This window comes from Zalophus californianus, chromosome 6, assembly GCF_009762305.2.
Source record: "Zalophus californianus isolate mZalCal1 chromosome 6, mZalCal1.pri.v2, whole genome shotgun sequence".
NCBI lineage: Eukaryota > Metazoa > Chordata > Mammalia > Carnivora > Otariidae > Zalophus > Zalophus californianus.
This window is the reverse complement of record NC_045600.1, coordinates 145,323,564-145,340,634: the sequence shown is the minus strand read 5'-3', so window position 1 is coordinate 145,340,634 and position 17,071 is coordinate 145,323,564. Positions and strand designations below refer to the sequence as shown.

Here is a 17,071-nt window from a genome sequence, read left to right as displayed (position 1 = left end):
AGCTAGTCTTAATGCCACTGTGAACGTGTATGTGTAAGTTTTTGGGTGGCATACATTTTTGTTTCTCTTGCGTAGACACCCAGAAGTGGAATTACTAGATCATATGATAACTGCAAGTTTAACTTCGTAAGAAATAGCAGACTGTTCCCACAATCCCACTGTCCCACAATCACTTATGTCGCCAGCAGCAGTGCGTGAGAACTTACTTTTCTCTTCTCCCTCACCAGCACTTGGTGTGGTCAGTCTTTGTCAGCATAGCTACTCGGGCAGAGACGGAGTGGTATCTCATTGTGGGGGTTATACTTGTCAAACAGCTGCAGACACCTGTAACGTGGAATGCGAGGGTGGGTCTTCTGGCTGGAGCCTCTTGTCAGTTCCAGCTCCCCTCCTCTTCCCACCACTTAGTCTGAAGCTTTATCAACCCCCAGTCTCTTGTTTCCTCCTTCCTTCCAGCTGAAGGTCCCTCTTCACTCACTTTCTTAGTTTCTGATCGTGGACCAAGTCAACCATTTATATACTCTGCTTCTGAACCTAAGCAGTTAATACTACCAGGGCAGGTCACATACTTTTATGTTTTGATACTGCTGTGAGTCTTTCTGTAACTTTTTATTTTGATTTAATTTCAAACTTAACATAGAAGTTGCATGAATAGTACAAGGAACTCCTATTTTTTCCCCCAGATTCTCAGTAGTACTCTTTATCCCATTTGTTTTTCATATTTTTGTCTGTTTTTCTTTCTATATGTATATGTGTATAAATATATACATAATTTTTCTGACTCGCTTGTGTAAGCTGGAAACTTATTCAGGTTGCATAGCTAATAAGTGGTAAAGCAGGGATTTGAATCGAGATAATCGTGTGTGTGTGTGTGTGTGTGTGTGTGTGTGTAGTATCTGGCACATACTTTTAGTGCTCAGGAAATGCCTCTTGAATTGACCAGAGAGCACAGTTCACCTGTTAGAATCTGTATCTCATCTCTTCTTGGGGTTTCAGCATGTATAGGTGCTTGGGTTTTGGAGTCAGATCCCTGGGTTCAGATCCTTGCTTTCCAGCCTGCTAGCAGTTTGACCTGAGCAGCTTCCATAGTCTCACTCAGGCTCAGTTCTTCATCTGTGGAATGCAGGAGGTAAGGGTTCCTGCTTGTAAGGGATATTGTGAGGATTAGAGGAGACAGTCCAGGGAAAGCATTTATCCTGGACCCTCTCACTTCTGTTAGTGGCTCATCCTGCTCCTCTGACATAGCTACTAGCTTCTCTTCATTCACCCTGCCCCACCGTCACCCCGTGATTTTTTTACTGGCAGAGTTGATGAGACATCCAACATCCAGTTAGCAAACAGAGAGCTCTGGAGAAAGGTCTGAGCTAGAGTCCTATTTGGGAGACATTTGCTCTGAGCTCCTAGTTAGAGCTGTGAGACCAAAGCTTCGTTCACAAAGAGATATCGGATGCAGAGATTTTGAGATCTGGTTCCAGGAGCCATGGCACTGTTCAAGCACATGAAACTGGCATCCCAGTTTTTGAATATTTTTAATTGCCCTTCTAAACCTCTGGAATATTGCAGAAATACTAACTTTTTAGGGCCCATAAAATACAGGGTCACACATTTGGAAGCAGTACAGAAATTTGAGGTAGCCTGACATGTCTGCCCCTGTCCTGCACTCCTCTCAAAGGTACGTGTTTTCCAACAGACTATTCTATCTTGTTGTTAGATCACACATCCTAGGTTTTTCTTGAAGATAAGTGACCCCATTTGGCAAGTAGGAGGAAGAGAAAGTCATCAAAACAAATACTTCCTAAGTAAGATTTCTTTAGTCTTGTCTTTTTAGTCAGTAGAATGTGTATAGTAACCTATGAGGTGATTGGGGTGTTTTTAAACAGTGAATGAGGTAAGGGGATGTACGTGAAACTAGGGGCTGTGTGGAGGGTAAGGGGGAGCATCGCAGGCATCTCTGAGGAATCTTCATGTTTACTTACTGGTCTGTGTGTGACTGAACTCCAAGCCATACTTTACTCTTATAATAATTTAGATAGTTTGCTTGGAATAATTAAATATCTTTTTGAAGGAAATGGTTATCAGCACCTGTTTTCTGATTGTTTTCACCAAATGAGTTTCATTTAGGTAAAATTTGTAATGTTACTTCTTATAATGCTGTCTTAATTTCTTAGGGAAATCAAGAGTGAAATACTTTAGAGAAAAATAGCACCAGGGGTTGCTAATTTGTCATCCGTACCCTTGGTTTGTTCTTCAGCATCTCTGCTAGGAATATCCCAACTTTCCGTACAGTGTTTAATGCCTCACTGTGACCATTACTGTTAACAGATGATAACATTCTTGGATGTAAAATGGTGCTCTCTGCTGATACAAAAAACTTATTTCTCAAGACCACATCATTTGCAGTGATAATTCAGTGGACAGATTGGAATAGAAGCTGTTTTGCATTTTCAGTACACCCTAATTCTTAAAATGGGAAAGCTGCATAACTCAGAATTGTGTTCCAACTTGCTGGTTGTGGTCATTAGATTGCGACAAAACAAAAAATACATATGAGTAACTTTAGGAAGACAAACATATTTCATCCTAACCAGAAATCTTGGGTGTTACATGAATCTTAGTAACTGTCAGGTTTTTTAGCAGACAGAAAGGAAGCTGATTGATAGGAATAGGTGGATTTTTCTTGTACTCCCGTAAAATATTTTATGTATTGCTGTCTTTTGTTAGGCCTGGCTTCTTCAACGGTTCAAATAGAAGAGACCACAAAGTCTTTAGGAACGTCCAAAGTGCAGAGCCCGCAGGCAGCGAGATAACCGTGTCCCAGAGCTTCTGTACCATGGGGGCCACAGCTCAGCGTTTCTCAGTGATCGTAATCCCAGCAGATCTCACTATTTCCATAATTTACATTTGCCTAATCAGAGTATGGACGCGGAATGACATTTCATCTTTTTGCTGAAAACCTTCACTGCATTGTAGTTGGCTCTAGAAATTTAGAAGAAGCAGGAAAAGAAGCCATATTAACTATAGACATTCTCATTCTCTGCAAAATGTGGACATCTTGGAATAATAAAGGCACAGTAGATGTACTGTAGCTTTGTTTTGTGAAGTCAGACATTTGTGTACGTGTTGCACATGTTACCTATTCTGTGAAAAAAGGACGAAACCCGGGGAAAGCTTAAGAAATTCTCAGTTGTCTCTGAAAAATAGCCCTCTCAGTGAGGAAGGGCTTGTCTTGTCTTAGTATATGAAGGTAGTGTTGACCATGTTCTCGTGTTGATTGGTGCTCACCCTCAGAATAATTGAGGCACAGAGAGTGGAGCTAGGGATTCTGACTCTCCGAACTAGTGTTTCTTTTCCTCCAGCTGCCATGGCATTTCCACTGTATGTGACAGTTCTGAGGAGTGAGGTCAGCGAGGACTGGTTTTGTCGTTTAGATTATATAAATAAAGAGGAGTTAAGTGTGTATCTCCAAAATTTTGAGAAGTGCATATCGCATACATGCTTTAAATGTGTGAGGTGCAAAAAAAAAAAAAAAAAATGTGAGGTGCTGAAAATTATAATTCCTTAAACTTAACGAAAATTTTGGAAAGGTCAAGTGCTTAGTTCAGTGCTTGCTACAAAGTAGGCTTTCAAAAAGTAGTGGTTTTTCGATCCTTCTAGTTACATGCACTGTTTTGCCTTAGAAACATTTTTTGTTTGCAATTTGAGCTCTTCTGTGTAGGAGTGGGGTTGGTGAGCAGGGGGGAAATCGAAATTTTCTTTATACAAATTTTCATTTTTCTGACAACTTCCAGATTTCTCTCCAGAGCAAATGGCTTGTGCTGTATCCACCCCTTTGCTTTCAGCCAGTTCGCTTTTCCTCCCTCTAGTAATTCATCTGCCAGGCCTTCACTCACTCGCTGTGATCGTAAATGGATTGTGGTTCGCGGTTACAGTTGTCTCCTGTTACATGGAAGACAGAGTTTGTGTTCCTGTTTCTTGTCTTCCTTGTTACTGCCTGAGTATGAGAGAAACTGTTTTATTCTGTAATCCTGAAATCGGAAGTCCCTGTGCTCCTTTCCTCTTCTGTCACAGTGCCTTTCCAGCAATTCAGAGGAAAGCATATAAAAATGGACCATCCTCACTCTGGGAGTAGATAGAGTACTATATTAGTTCAGGACATACCATCTTGAGAAGTTCTTCCTGTGTACTTGAACCTCCATCTCCCCAAAGTTTTACCAAAAATTTTTGCCCCAAATTCTGAGTAGCCGTTGTCGGCTAATACCATTCTTACTGTAGTTATCATGCCTATTACGGAAGGGTGGAGAGGTAAAAATCACTTGTTCCCTACCAGCTACTGTAGTTACTTACAGACCATGGTTGCTTATGTCCAACCAACAGAAAGCACTTCCTAAAATTTTAAATAGTGGTTCTCCAAAGTTTATAGCGGGAAACCATTGTTTTTTGACAGATACTTTTGAGATGCATCCTTTGACCTAATTTTATTTATTTATTTATTTATTTATTTATTTAAATTTTTATTTATATGAGAGAGAGGGAGGGTGAGAGGGAGGAGGGAGCCCGATGCAGGGACTCCAGGACCATGACCTGAGCCAAAGGCAGTCCCTTAACCAACTGAGCCACCCAGGCGCCCTGACCTAATTTTAGTTGACCAAAATTATTCTAAAGTTACCAGCTTTACAGTGATTTGAAACCCATTTTGATTTCTGTTACAAATATGTATTTACTGTGTTCTGCTAAAATAATATTTACCAGTATGTATATAAAGTAGTGGTTCTCAAACTTGAATCTGAGAACCCCTTGGAAGCTTGTTAGAGTGCTGATCCTTGGTTTCAGTCTCCAGAAACTGATTCATTAGGTGTGGGCTAGGACCTAGGAATTCACGATTTTCTGACGTCGTTAATCCACGTATTTGAGAAACACTAATGTAAAGGTTATATACGGAAATCCGTGTTTTTAGAGATCAGTTCAGGAGAACTCTTTTTCTCTTTTCTCTTGAAATTTTGAATCCTACTCTCCTCGGTCTTTGCTTTTGGCTGACTTAAAGCCAGGTCATTGGGACTTTAACTTCCTAGCAAGACATTTGAGGCCAGCTCTGGAGCCAGTTGGACTTTTTAAGATTTAAGACCAAGGAGCTATTGTAGGACCCATTGTTGATGAACTAGAAAGTTTTTGGCTGAATGTTAAATGGCTTCACACTGTGGTGCCGCACAGTTTATTTTGTGTCTAGAAACAGAAAAGCCTGATCTTGGGATGACTGATTCAGGCCTGCCTAACAATTCCAAGTCAGGAATCACTAACATAGGAACTTAAAATTATTAAGATGATCCCTATGTGATGTGGAAACCACTATCGGTGCAAATTCTGGGGTCGACTCCCAAATAGCTCTGAAGCTAATATGCTTCTTTTGTTCTACTTTTGTTCCTAGTTAAGGGAGACTTGAAAATCAGTCAAGTTACTGGCACTTGCTTTAGCAGTAGAGGTGGTGAAAAGTATACATGTAGATATTTTAATGATGTGAAAAAGAGACTACTACATGGATTGTACTTGTATACTCTGACCCCTGGGTGGTGGTGAATTCCTGAAGAGAATGGAGATGAATTAGAAAGCCTTAAACACACAGACTCATCATCTGGCAGACTATTTCTAGATTGCTATAGATTAATCTACTGACTGTTTAATGGCCTGGAAGAAGGAAAGTTGCTAATTTAAATCGGATTAGTGTGTTCTACACTGTTCAAGCATTCCCTGATTGATCCTAAACATTAAGATGAAAAGACTGGTAATTTGGTTTTTACCTAGAGATTGAATTTCCTCTGGTTAGTCTGTAAGAGGCTCAGGGTTGGTTTTTCTGGTGTGGATAAATGCGCGTCACGTGTTAATCCATAATGTAAGCATTTGAGCAACTGGAACACCTGTTTAATGCAGATGTGTCAGGGATTAGAAATATAGTGGTGAGCAAGACAGATGGCTTCTAACATTTAGTGTTATCAAATTGTAATGGGCTGAATTACGTGTTTTAACGTTGACCAGGAAAGTGACTTATGTATTAACACGTGCTGTGTTTCTTAGCAGTGCTGTTTTTTTTATTTACTTTTCTCCATATATTTATCCCACTTTCAACAGATAGTATTTATATGCAAGATGATTGTTAACTGGGATTAATGAAAGGATTTGTAGAAAAAAAAGATTTCATGGTTGTTGGAAACTTAAAAAAAAAAACCTCTGTATTCTCAATGAACAGAATATAATAAACTAAAACTGGTATTTAAAACATCAATGATTCAGGGGCACCTGGGTGGCTCAGTCGGTTGAGCATCTGCCTTCAGCTCAGGTCATGATCCCAGAGTCCTGGGATCAACCCCTCCCCCGCCCCCGGGGGGGGGGGTCTGGCTCTGCTCAGCGGGGTACCTGCTTCTCCCTCTCCCTTTGCTGCTCCCCCTGCTTGTGCTCTCTCACTCTCTCTCTGTCAAATAAATAAATGAAATCTTTAAAAATAAATAAAACATCAATTATTCGGTAATAACATTTTTTATTGGATGGGTAGTAACAATTTATTCAGACTTGTAAGTGGTTAAGAATTATGGGAGCAAGAACCCCACCTAACTCATTGAGGCTGGATTTGTGTCTTATATTGTTTCATCCCTCACGGCTGTGCAGAGAGTCAGCAAGTGGGTTCACGGAAGGTATATGCCTGGGAGTATCATTATCTTGGTAATATTGGTATGACCATTATGCTAAGAGAATGGAGAAAAATTGTTTAAATTGAAAGGCTACTCATAAAAAATAGCTATTTTGAGCATTTGAACTTTGTGGTAAACAAGTTAAAATGTTTGAAATGAATTATAATTTTTCTTTTTTTTTTTTTAAGATTTTAATAAGATCGAGAGAGACACAGCAAGAGAGGGAACTCAAGCAGGGGGAGTGGGAGAGGGAGGGGCAGGTTTCCCGCTGAGCAGGGAGCCTGATTTGGGGCTTAATCCCAGGATCCTGGGATCATGACCTGAGCCAAAGGCAGATGCTTAACGACTGAGCCACCCAGGTGCCCTGAATTATAATTTTTCTTAAAAATACTTTTAAATTCTTTTTGAGTTCCTGAAGAAGTCTTTTGGCTTAAATTACCCAGTTTACTATAAGTTCATCTTTAGGTTTTATATTTGAATACTGGTTACTGATCTTTTCAAAAGATCTTTTATTTTTTTTTAATGGAAGCTTTGATTTGAGAAATTGAAAACTCTTTAGGAACATGAATTATTTTGTAACATAACTTTAATGATTGAGCAAGGCAGTATGAGAAAACTGCTTTCTCTGTATTTTCTGAAGAATCAGTAAACATTCAGAAACAATTCCTGATGAAAGGAATGAGCTATGTTGCCTTTATTTGGGAGGTATCTTTTGTTGAAATGCAATAAATTCATGTCAGACTTGAAAATCTAGGACCAGGAAATAATATTTAGTAAAATTTGTTAGAATTATAAGCTTCCTCCCCCCAACTTTAAAAATTGATGGTGGGCGCCTGGGTGGCTCAGTTGGTTAAGCGACTGCCTTCGGCTCAGGTCATGATCCTGGAGTCCCTGGATCGAGTCCCGCATCAGGCTCCCTGCCCGGCAGGGAGTCTGCTTCTCCCTCTGACCCTCCCCCCATCTCATGTGCTTTCTCTCTCATTCTCTCTCTCTCTCAAATAAATAAATAAAATCTTTAAAAAAAATAAAAAAATAAAAAAAAATTGATGGTGAACTTCTTCAAGCTCCTATTCATGCTTTATGCTTGTTGTAAAATAATGTGTGTGATTTTTTCTTTAAATTTTTTTATTGTTATGTTAATCACCATACATTACATCATTAGTTTTTGATGTAACGTGTGTTGTTTATAAAGCAATCCCAGAGGTGCCGGCTGGCTCCGTCAATGGAGCATATGACTCTCAAACTCAGGGTCCTGAGTTCACGCCACCCCTCCCCCCATTTTGGGCTTAGAGCTTACTTTCTTTTTCTTTTCTTTTCTTTTCTTTTTTTTTAATTTTTTTTTTTAAGTAGGCTCCATGCCCAGTGTTAGAGCCCAACACGGGGCATGAACTCATGACCTGAGCTGAGATCAAGAATCAGATGCTCAGCTGACTGAGCCAGCCAGGCACCCTATGTAGAGCTTACTTTAAAATAAAAATAAAAAATAAATGAAAAGCAGTCCAAGTTGATCTTATTCAAGGTACCAAATCATTTTCAAGGTACTGAGAGGGTAAAAGAAGTGGATAGAGAGAGAAGGTAAGAAAGGGAAATTTTGTTTCTCTGCTTATATCTAAATGAGGAAATTATCTAGAAAGTTATTTTAATATATAAAAAATAAAATAATTGGTAGTACACACAGATACTTTCAGGAAGATGTGGCTCCTCTTGGAACTTGTAATATTTATCTTGTACCTCACATAGCTATAACATCTGAAATCAGAATGGCTGTTTCTTTTGTCCTATTTCATTATTTTAAGAAATCAGCTTTATTGATGTACACTTGCATACAGTAAAATCTAATTTTAAGTGTGCAGTTTTAGTTATGACAAATGAATATATTTAAACCACCACCGTAACGATCATGATGTGGAGCATTTTTCTTACCCCAGAGAGTCTCCTTGTGTCTCTTTGGAGTTAACCTCCTCTCCCACCCCTGGTCCCTGGACCTCCATTCTGTCTGGTGGCTATTGCTAGCATTTCCTGTGATTAGAATCACACATTATGGGTCTCCTGGGTGACTCAGTCGTTAAGCGTCTGCCTTCGGCTCAGGTCATGATCCCAGGGTCCTGGGATCGAGCCCCGCATCGGGCTCCCTGCTCTGCGGGAAGCCTGCTTCTCCCTCTCCCACTCCCCCTGCTTGTGTTCCCTCTCTCGCTGTGTCTCTCTGTCAAATTAATAAATTAAATCTTTAAAAAAAAAAAAAGAAATCACACATTATGTGATCCTTTGTGTCTTTCTTGAACTTAGCATAGTAGTCTAGAGACTCACCCGTGTGGTGACTTCATCAATACTTCACTTCTTTTTATTGCTAAATAGTATTCCATTGTGTGAATGTGTCACAACTTGTCCAGTCCGTTCACCATTGGATGGATATCTAGACTGTTTCCAGTGCTTGGCTGTCATAAATAAGGCTGCTGTGAACATTTGAGTACAAACCTCTGTGTGCACATGTGTGTAGAAACCTAGCAGTCGGAACTTTGCTCTAGTTAAAATGTCAGTCTCTGTCTCTTAGTTTTGGGAGGGAAGACAGAAAAACCTGTATTAGACCAAAAGGATAAAATTTGTCTTAGGGAAAAAGCTGAATTGTCAGCTATTATTCTCTTATTCTTTATACTTTTGTTCTATTCCTCATCTTCTCCCTTTCCCCGAAAAAAGCTACTACCTTCAATCGTAACTATAAAACCTCTTCTTAAAAGGGTAGTCCTTATTTAAAACTCACTTGTAAGAATAAGCTAAATTTTAAATGGGCTTGTTAAACCATGGCTATTTTGCAGTACTTCCTGTCCCCTACCCCTTAGTATTTCTACTTCATACTAAGTTTTATTTTTTGGAGCCTTTTTTTATTTCTTTCTACAGCACCTCCTGTCTCTGAGTTAGGACCTACATAGTATGGTCTGAGAAGGGTCTACATAAGAAGCTACAGGTAAAGGCTTATGATTTTATATACACATATATGTGTGTGTGTGTGTGTGTGTGTATGTATATATATAGTCTGTGTTAGGGGTTTGCTGGAAATTCAGCTGCAGACTGTGCTGGTCTGACTTAATGACTAATGACGCGTCTATATTTGCTAACAAATATATGTTATAATCTCCTTGGCAGTGTAGGTAAGAGTTGATTTAGAAGCAAGGAATGCCTGAAAACTTGCTTCCTGCCCTCCCAGATATGTGCGTATACATACAAATGTCCATATACACATTCCATATTTCTTTTTTTTTTAGGATTTATTTATTTGGCAGGGGGGTTTGGTGGAGAAGGAGAATCTCAAGCATTCATGACCCCAAGATCATGACCCAAGCCAAAACCAGGAGTCAGATGCTCAACTGACTGTGCCACCCAGGTGCCCCTCACATCCCATATTTCTTAAATTAGGGATTTGGGGTTCAAAATTGATTTAAATTTTAGGTTTGAGTTAGTCAACTTTCACAAGGTGGATTATTCTGATTCTTTTATTAAAAGGGCATCAACGGGGCGCCTGGGTGGCTCAGTTGGTTGAACGACTGCCTTCGGCTCAGGTCATGATCCTGGAGTCCCAGGATCGAGTCCCACATCGGGCTCCCTGCTCAGCAGGAAGTCTGCTTCTCCCTCTGACCCTCTTCCCTCTCGTGCTCTCTGTCTCTCATTCTCTCTCTCTCAAATAAATAAATAAATAAAATCTTTTAAAAAAAAGGGGGGGGGGCATCAACGTGCAGCATTCAGAAACTGGAGTTTGAATTGAGATTGGAGGGAGATTTAGAAAGCGTATAGATCCGGTGGACAGAGGATTTGAAAACGTGCTGCCTGAGAAAATGGGATCGAACACAGGGATGGGGTCGGGATGAAGTACCTTTGCCTGTTTGGCTGTTAGGCATTCTGTAAGGGCCTGTTAAAGTGCCTTCTTCAAACAAGGTAGTGTTTGCTGTTGGGTTACAGAGATTAATCTGATAGAGAGCCTGCCCAGAAGAGGGCCACAGCTCTGTAACAGCTGATCTGGAATCAGCTAAAGTGAAGTAAATACTGTGCCACAGCTCATACCTAATGGAGCGTATATTGAGTATGAGAGACTAGAATTCATCCCTTCTTCCCGGGTCATCTTTGTTCAGCCTTGACTTTCTAAATTTGCTGGTTATCTACCCCTCCAATTCCTGCCTTCTTTGTTAGACTATGAGCTAGTGATATGTGCTATCATTCTACTCCTTTCCAAAATGAATTGTAAGATTTTTCCTAATAGAGAGACTATTGTTCTGTGTCTCTTAACAAGCAAGGGAAGAAAAACAGGAGTATGGTTCTAAGATGCAAACCGTTACACTGTGGTCCGAGCTGTGCTCCCACAGCTGTGAGTCTCCCAGAGACCCTCCAGTAGGTGCGCTCGAGGACAGTAGAAGACTGAATCGAAGTGAAAGGGTGGGGGGAAAAGACGTGAGGACACTGGGGAGGAAGGCGAGCTGGGTGTTAGCAAGTGTGCTCATGTGGGGCCTTTCTCACGCTTGCTTCATGTTCCCTTTCGCTGTTTTCTCCCTTTTTTCCTCCCTCTTTATTTTATGGCTTCATGTCACTAACATGTTTGTGTATTACCCATTTGGGGGCTAGCTTCTCAGTGATTAACATTCTGTTAGCTTGTCTTTTCCAGGTGCTCTGTAGTGAATGTGTGCTTTGTCAGCTTTTTATTGGCTTTATCGTTTTGTTTGGGGAGGGACGTTTGCTTTACTGTTTCCCTCGCATGTTGTTGATCACTCATCTCCTGCTTTGGTTCTGCTTTGCTGCCTGGCATAAGCAGAAATTGACTTGGAGTTCTTAGCAAGGAGGCACCCCTTCTGCTGTATTCCCAGTTGAAGAATAGCAGTTGCTTGATGGGAGAGGTCTGTTTCTCTTAACTGCAGTGTGGTTTGGGGAAGGTTGCAGGAGGGTAACAAGGTTGGGAGGAGGCAGACATGCACCTGACTCAGATCCACAGAGTCACACCTTGGCATCAATGTGGAATGGCATGTGTCATTCAGCCCTCAACATTGGATGTTTTAAACCCGAACACCACATAGGTAATCAAAGATGACTTTGGATTGCTGTGGGATTGGACTTTGAGTATATGGAGATCAGATTGGGAAAATGATCCACTTGTTAGGTATTCAGAATCCTTAGAAACGTCAGCTTCAAATATTTATTTTTCTCAGGTTTTATTTTGAAATCATTTCACATTTATAGGAAGTTACATTGATAATACAAATAATTCCCATATACCCCTTGGCAAGATTCGCCCACTGTTAACCCTTGGCCACATTCACTCTTATTCTCTATCGTATTATTTTTTTCTGAATTGTGTGACCGTAAGTTGTGTGCATCCTGTCCCTTTACCACATAATATTTACGTATTCTGACAAGGCCATTCTTGTATTTTCAAAGATAGTTCAGTTATCAAATAAAGGAAATTTAACACTGATCTAATAGAATTCTCTAATACAGTCCACTTTCAGGTTTCTCTATTTTTCCCGACATGTCCTTCCTTCATTAATTTTTCTCCAGTCCAGGATCCAGCCCAGAATCACTTACTGCATTTAGTTATCATGCTTTTTTATTTCCCTGAGTCAGGAGCACTTCTTTCGCCTTTCCTTGTCTTTTTAGGACATTGACATTGTTTGAAGAGTGACCATTTATTTACAGAATCCCCTCAGTCTGGGTTCGTCCGATGTGTCCTTGTGATTAAATTTAGGAACTGTAGTGTTGGCAGGGATGCGCCACTAGCGACGCGTGCTCCTCCGTGCATCACGTCAGGAGGCAGCATGTCCATCTGTCCTGTTATCAGTGATACTCACTTTTGATCTTTTGGTTGATGTGGTATCTGCCAGGTTCTTCCACTTAAAGGATTATTATTTTTCCTTTCGTAATAAGCAGTGTGTGGGGAAGTAACTTTGAGACTCGATATACACAATTCCCTGTCAAACCTGCATCCACCAAGAATTACAACATGCTTTGGTCATTTTGGTTGAATCAGTTATTACTGTGGTAGTTGAGGTTCAAGTATTGAATTGCACAGACTCAGTAATCTAGGAGGGAGTCTGTTCCAGCTGTTGGATTCCTTAGCATCAGAAAGTGTCTTGTGTTGAGCTGGAACTTGTCTTCTGAGACTTGGCACACAGTTTCAAATTCTGTACTTTTGCACCACATGAGATAAGCCTGCTCTTTTTTCCTTTTTAAGAACCCTTCAAAATGCATTCCTTTTTGTCTTTTCTCTAGGTTACTCACTGTTGTTTCTTGTGAGAGATGGCTTTCCTGAATTTAGCCATCCTGTTGGTTACATGATGGCACTCATTCATCAGTGCCACCCTTCCCAGGGGAGCCCTGTCTGCATTCCCGTCCTGGGTGTGGTTCATCAGGACCCTGGACTGCTGTTGCCTGTAATCTAGCTTGATGCCCGAAGCACCGGGCTTTGGAGACCAGTAAATCTGGATTCAAGGCCTATCTCTGCCTCTTACTAGCTCTGTGATCTTAAACAAGTTTCTAGCATCTCCAGACTCTCCAGTTCCATAATCTATAAAGTGTTGGTAATCACTGCACCCACTTTTTAGGGTGGAATGAGGATTAAGTGTGCATGTAAAATTGTCAGGATGGGGCCTGTTAAACCGTCCTCACTCATTAGATGTTTATTACTGTTATCGTACAGAAAGCAAACTTGTTTTACAACCCGAGATTGGTACCATTCACTTGTTAGCTATTGTGTTTGACAGTAGGCTCACTCAGAAAGTTTAAGTTCTGCTGCAGCACGGGGAGACTCTTGGACAAATACTTCAACTCGTGTGACAGTTACTCCATCAAGTTACAGCTTTTATGAGGCTTGAATTATTTCTTAAATCATTTATATGCACAGTATAAGGAGAATGTAAATAAACATTTGTCTTTTATAGCAAAGCAAATGTGCAGTAGCTTATTTCACTGTTAGGTAATACTTTAAAAATTAGTGAAATTTGAGTATTAGGATACTTCCCATGGTATTTCTAAACCATGTTGCTATTATAAATAGTAAGTTTACTCTGTGAAGTGCTAAAGCATTTCCTAAATTTTTTTGTAGAAATTTGAGATCCATGTGATACATGTAGGGGAAGTAGTTACCCGCGTATTCTAGGACATTTTGATTGGATGCAGTTCTGTTTTCCAGACAAGCCTTCTAACGCTGGATAAATTAATGCTACTATAGAAAATTTGAATCTGTGGGAAAATGTACTGTAATCTTTCATAGTAAATGTCAGAAACCTGGCTCTTATTTCTATCGAAACAGTACCAAGGATCTCATTCTCCCTACCCAGCAGGGTCCCAAGGGATATTCTTGGGGACATTGAAGTCATCCCCATTGACTGTTTGTAAAAGTTGTTCTTTAGTTCTGGCTGTTTATGCTAAATAAATTAAACTTTAGAGAAGCAGAAAAAGACCTAGTTTTGCTTATTTTGTTTATATAAAAAGTAATTCTTGCTCACCTAGCCTGGGGCCAGGTGAAGAAAAATCTATATGGTATAGTTACATATTGCTGTATTTTACATGGGTGTCAGATACCAAGTGAAATGTTTTTATTTCTTAATTTTACCTCAACAACCCTTTTTATGTAGCTATAATAGTGAAAACACTCCTTAAAATTTTAGACAATTAAAATGTACACAGTCAATTTTAACTGTCTCAACTCTGTTTCGTGTTAAATGTGTTACAGGAATGAATCTGAAGTCTGCTGCAATAAAACACTGAAGGCTTTACAATGTTTTCTTGCATAAAACTCAAAACTTTAAGTAGCTGCTTATGAGGCTAGGGAAGGCAGGAGTCTAATGTGTGTCTCAAGATACAGGACAGCTGTTTGCCCATCAACCTCAACTGTGTGAGTAGACTTAACGTGTAGCCCTAGGTCACTGGGGATAGTTAATTTAAAGTGCTTGAAGATAACACTTAAATCAGCATGATGACACATTCCTTAGGATCTGGGTTTTTTTTCTGGTGGGTAGGATACTGAGGGTGGAATGGGTGGTAGATTTTTATTTATAAAATATTTTTGAGAAAAACCATAGCTAAGTATCATTAGTGACCGTGCATCTTTTTTTCAGAATTATTTTAAGCATTGGAATTTGCATTACTAATCTTACAGTAAAGCAGAAGGTTATAATTCTTAAGACTGCAGTTTATTTTATAGTTGATTTCAGCCTTTCTATATTAATATTTTTACCAAATAACCATAGAAATGTATTTTGGGATTATGATGTTACATATTAATATAGGAAATTGCTCTTGGGAATAATTTCATAATTTAAATTACAATTAAATTTCATAACTTTTAAATAGCTCTGTTTAACCAGAGAGAGCATATACTTCCAAATAAACTCTTGTTCCCTAAATGCAGTTTGGGATAGGCTTCCCATGGCCTGCAGGTTTGCATGCAGAGCCGCTCCCACCTTCCTCTGACCCGGGCACATGGGACTCGCTGCCCTGGTGAGACCACATCCTTGCTGTTACCCTTCCCCCACACTTGGAGTTACTAAGGATAAGCCCTTAGTGAATTCTTCATTGGCAGTTGTCCATAATAACCAGTGTGTCCTTTCATGAACTTCTGAGAGGAGTTTTTACAAACCGTTCCCTCTCACTTTTGGTCCAGAAGGTCATGTGGCCTCATGGACTCTTGGTCGTATGGCATTGACGGGGGTGTTCAGAGATCTGCCAGCAGGCAGTCCCTCTCAGTGGTGAGGGCGCCTCTCGTGTGCCGGCCCGCCATTAGCTGTGAGCAGGTGAGGAGTCTTGGCTCGATGACCACCAAGCTTCCAACACCGCAGCCCTCCCTCGAGTGTGGACAGCAGGGGGTTGACTGTACAAAGCCACTGAATCAGAGATTTCTGTTACTGTTTACGGGTCATAAAGTGTTTCACAATCATGGTCTCATTTGATTTCCCCAAGTCCTGTAAGTTAAAAAAGATAGGTTATCACTAAATTTTAACATGAGGAACCAGAGACTGACCATTTATCTGAGTTGAGGGTGGCAGAATCAGAACCAGCTTTTAAGATTAAGTCAGTTCTTTGTTCTTTCCACTGTGCCACACTACATGTCAGGTTGTCCTGTGTCAATCCAGCTGTTTTGCAGTGATTCAGAGTTATGCCTCCTCTCACGATAAATTTGTTATCCCTCTCCCCAAGGTATTGCGTTTTAACTGAAAAGGAAAAATCAACTTCTGGACTATCTTGCAATTATTTTGAGCATCTATTTTTTTTAAAGCCTCTATGAAAGGAGAGTACTAAAACGGTATTTTTGGTGCTGCTTATTAGCGTTTTGGTTTTTTGCGGCTGATAGGGCTCATTGTAATTTTGGAATTAGATGTGACGTCCGTGCAGGTATGTGAAAATCACATACCAGGGCGCCTGGGTGGCTCAGTTGGTTAAGTGACTGCCTTCAGCTCAGGTTGTGATCCTGGAGTCCCAGGATCGAGTTCCACATTGGGCTCCCTGCTCAGCAGGGAGTCTGCTTCTCCCTCTGACCCTCCCCCCTCTCATGCTCTCTGTCTCCCTCATTCTCTCTCTCAAATAAATAAACACATAAAATCTTAAAAAAAAATCACATACCAATATTCCTGTCCTTATACATCTTTTGATCCTTGAGAGCAGAACCAGATCATAACTTCTGTCTTAATAGTTCCTGGTAGATCAGTATGCACCACAATAAGTATATCAAGCAGGACAGCCTTGTCCGAAGAGCTGTGGCAAAAGAAAGTAAAACGGACTCACTGTTGTATAATTTTGCTATATCTTTCCTGATAATAGTCCACCTAAAACATTTTGGAAATCATTCATTTGTTCATCCAGCATCTATCTGAGAATTTCCTATGTGCCTGGCATTTGATCTAGAACTGGGATTGGCACACTGTGGCCCACAAACAAACCCTTTTGGCCACCTCTTTTTATAAATAAAAGTTCTGTTAGAACACACCTATTCCCATCCATTTTTATAATGTTGGCAGCAGCTTTCTCACTACAAATGTGGAGTTTGGTAGCCACGACAGACTATCATAGGGTACGCAAAGCCTAGATTATTTACTCTTGGGCCCTTTAGAAAAAAAGTTTAGCAACCCCTAATCTGCACCGCGGGGGATACAAGCCCGAACAAACTAAGTAATTGGTTTGTGTATTTAATATGTTTTTTCTTTTCTACATTACTCTCAGTCCTTACAGACCATATTAGCCACTCATCGTTCGTATTTCAGTTCATATTAAAGAACAGTGTTGATTCCTATAAGTCACTGTCCATTCTTTTCCTGGAATTGGTGTAGATGTGTTTCCTTACTAAGCCTTTCCTTGAGATGAGACACGGAGTAGTGGTCTATGTGTCCAGGTTGTGTCCCAGGGCAGACTTGAACGGGGCGTGTGTC

The 17,071-nt window shown here is 40.3% G+C and overlaps 1 protein-coding gene across 7 annotated transcripts in view; it reads left to right on the top strand.

The window, feature by feature from the left end:
* Nucleotides 1–17,071, top strand: part of ZFAND6 (zinc finger AN1-type containing 6) — a 67,725-nt gene that overhangs the window by 23,208 nt on the left and 27,446 nt on the right. For 2 of the 7 annotated variants that reach the window (XM_027570751.2, XM_027570750.2), the window contains exon 2: nucleotides 9,570–9,636. The exons of 3 other annotated variants lie outside the window; for them this stretch is intronic. The gene's annotated coding sequence lies outside the window, so the exon portion shown is untranslated. Of the gene's footprint in view, nucleotides 1–9,569; nucleotides 9,637–14,382; nucleotides 14,545–17,071 lie in introns of all 7 variants that reach the window. 2 more of the 7 variants (XM_027570748.2, XM_027570753.2) reach the window with 2 other exon arrangements.